We start from the raw sequence: 3,987 nt of genomic DNA on the forward strand, positions 1-3,987 counted from the left end.
AAACCTTCAGAAGTATGAGATGAACCCCAACAACTTGGAAAGGTGGATCTCTCTCACACGTACCAACACAGACTATCCCCCAATTTAACTGATCCCCAAAGGTTTTTGATTAAATAGCGGAATAGAAAATATGATCCAAAAAAAGTGTATGTATATCACACGTACACAACCACACTGGGCCCCAATTACTATTGTTTGTACCCCTAAAAGGCTAGATGAGGAGTAGGGGGAGTATGGAACAGGCAGCACCCTCAAACCTTCAGAAGTATGAGATGAACCCCAACAACTTGGAAAGGTGGATCTCTCTCACACGTACCAACACAGACTATCCCCCAATTTAACTGATCCCCAAAGGTTTTTGATTAAATAGCGGAATAGAAAATATGATCCAAAAAAAGTGTATGTATATCACACGTACACAACCACACTAGGCCCCAATGACTATTGTTTGTACCCCTAAAAGGCTAGATGAGGAGTAGGGGGGGTATGGAACAGGCAGCACCCTCAAACCTTCAGAAGTATGAGATGAACCCCAACAACTTGGAAAGGTGGATCTCTCTCACACGTACCAACACAGACTATCCCCCAATTTAACTGATCCCCAAAGGTTTTTGATTAAATAGCGGAATAGAAAATATGATCCAAAAAAAGTGTATGTATATCACACGTACACAACCACACTAGGCCCCAATTACTATTGTTTGTACCCCTAAAAGGCTAGATGAGGAGTAGGGGGGGTATGGAACAGGCAGCACCCTCAAACCTTCAGAAGTATGAGATGAACCCCAACAACTTGGAAAGGTGGATCTCTCTCACACGTACCAACACAGACTATCCCCCAATTTAACTGATCCCCAAAGGTTTTTGATTAAATAGCGGAATAGAAAATATGATCCAAAAAAAGTGTATGTATATCACACGTACACAACCACACTGGGCCCCAATTACTATTGTTTGTACCCCTAAAAGGCTAGATGAGGAGTAGGGGGAGTATGGAACAGGCAGCACCCTCAAACCTTCAGAAGTATGAGATGAACCCCAACAACTTGGAAAGGTGGATCTCTCTCACACGTACCAACACAGACTATCCCCCAATTTAACTGATCCCCAAAGGTTTTTGATTAAATAGCGGAATAGAAAATATGATCCAAAAAAAGTGTATGTATATCACACGTACACAACCACACTGGGCCCCAATTACTATTGTTTGTACCCCTAAAAGGCTAGATGAGGAGTAGGGGGAGTATGGAACAGGCAGCACCCTCAAACCTTCAGAAGTATGAGATGAACCCCAACAACTTGGAAAGGTGGATCTCTCTCACACGTACCAACACAGACTATCCCCCAATTTAACTGATCCCCAAAGGTTTTTGATTAAATAGCGGAATAGAAAATATGATCCAAAAAAAGTGTATGTATATCACACGTACACAACCACACTAGGCCCCAATTACTATTGTTTGTACCCCTAAAAGGCTAGGAGTAGGGGGAGTATGGAACAGGCAGCACCCTCAAACCTTCAGAAGTATGAGATGAACCCCAACAACTTGGAAAGGTGGATCTCTCTCACACGTACCAACACAGACTATCCCCCAATTTAACTGATCCCCAAAGGTTTTTGATTAAATAGCGGAATAGAAAATATGATCCAAAAAAAGTGTATGTATATCACACGTACACAACCACACTAGGCCCCAATTACTATTGTTTGTACCCCTAAAAGGCTAGATGAGGAGTAGGGGGGGTATGGAACAGGCAGCACCCTCAAACCTTCAGAAGTATGAGATGAACCCCAACAACTTGGAAAGGTGGATCTCTCTCACACGTACCAACACAGACTATCCCCCAATTTAACTGATCCCCAAAGGTTTTTGATTAAATAGCGGAATAGAAAATATGATCCAAAAAAAGTGTATGTATATCACACGTACACAACCACACTAGGCCCCAATTACTATTGTTTGTACCCCTAAAAGGCTAGATGAGGAGTAGGGGGGGGTATGGAACAGGCAGCACCCTCAAACCTTCAGAAGTATGAGATGAACCCCAACAACTTGGAAAGGTGGATCTCTCTCACACGTACCAACACAGACTATCCCCCAATTTAACTGATCCCCAAAGGTTTTTGATTAAATAGCGGAATAGAAAATATGATCCAAAAAAAGTGTATGTATATCACACGTACACAACCACACTAGGCCCCAATTACTATTGTTTGTACCCCTAAAAGGCTAGATGAGGAGTAGGGGGGGTATGGAACAGGCAGCACCCTCAAACCTTCAGAAGTATGAGATGAACCCCAACAACTTGGAAAGGTGGATCTCTCTCACACGTACCAACACAGACTATCCCCCAATTTAACTGATCCCCAAAGGTTTTTGATTAAATAGCGGAATAGAAAATATGATCCAAAAAAAGTGTATGTATATCACACGTACACAACCACACTAGGCCCCAATTACTATTGTTTGTACCCCTAAAAGGCTAGATGAGGAGTAGGGGGGGTATGGAACAGGCAGCACCCTCAAACCTTCAGAAGTATGAGATGAACCCCAACAACTTGGAAAGGTGGATCTCTCTCACACGTACCAACACAGACTATCCCCCAATTTAACTGATCCCCAAAGGTTTTTGATTAAATAGCGGAATAGAAAATATGATCCAAAAAAAGTGTATGTATATCACACGTACACAACCACACTAGGCCCCAATTACTATTGTTTGTACCCCTAAAAGGCTAGATGAGGAGTAGGGGGGGTATGGAACAGGCAGCACCCTCAAACCTTCAGAAGTATGAGATGAACCCCAACAACTTGGAAAGGTGGATCTCTCTCACACGTACCAACACAGACTATCCCCCAATTTAACTGATCCCCAAAGGTTTTTGATTAAATAGCGGAATAGAAAATATGATCCAAAAAAAGTGTATGTATATCACACGTACACAACCACACTAGGCCCCAATTACTATTGTTTGTACCCCTAAAAGGCTAGATGAGGAGTAGGGGGGGTATGGAACAGGCAGCACCCTCAAACCTTCAGAAGTATGAGATGAACCCCAACAACTTGGAAAGGTGGATCTCTCTCACACGTACCAACACAGACTATCCCCCAATTTAACTGATCCCCAAAGGTTTTTGATTAAATAGCGGAATAGAAAATATGATCCAAAAAAAGTGTATGTATATCACACGTACACAACCACACTAGGCCCCAATGACTATTGTTTGTACCCCTAAAAGGCTAGATGAGGAGTAGGGGGGGTATGGAACAGGCAGCACCCTCAAACCTTCAGAAGTATGAGATGAACCCCAACAACTTGGAAAGGTGGATCTCTCTCACACGTACCAACACAGACTATCCCCCAATTTAACTGATCCCCAAAGGTTTTTGATTAAATAGCGGAATAGAAAATATGATCCAAAAAAAGTGTATGTATATCACACGTACACAACCACACTAGGCCCCAATTACTATTGTTTGTACCCCTAAAAGGCTAGATGAGGAGTAGGGGGGGTATGGAACAGGCAGCACCCTCAAACCTTCAGAAGTATGAGATGAACCCCAACAACTTGGAAAGGTGGATCTCTCTCACACGTACCAACACAGACTATCCCCCAATTTAACTGATCCCCAAAGGTTTTTGATTAAATAGCGGAATAGAAAATATGATCCAAAAAAAGTGTATGTATATCACACGTACACAACCACACTAGGCCCCAATGACTATTTTTTGTACCCCTAAAAGGCTAGATGAGGAGTAGGGGGGGTATGGAACAGGCAGCACCCTCAAACCTTCAGAAGTATGAGATGAACCCCAACAACTTGGAAAGGTGGATCTCTCTCACACGTACCAACACAGACTATCCCCCAATTTAACTGATCCCCAAAGGTTTTTGATTAAATAGCGGAATAGAAAATATGATCCAAAAAAAGTGTATGTATATCACACGTACACAACCACACTAGGCCCCAATTACTATTGTT

The sequence above is a fragment of the Pelophylax lessonae genome (assembly GCF_965119305.1).
Source record: "Pelophylax lessonae genome assembly, chromosome: 4".
Classification (NCBI taxonomy): Eukaryota; Metazoa; Chordata; class Amphibia; order Anura; family Ranidae; genus Pelophylax; species Pelophylax lessonae.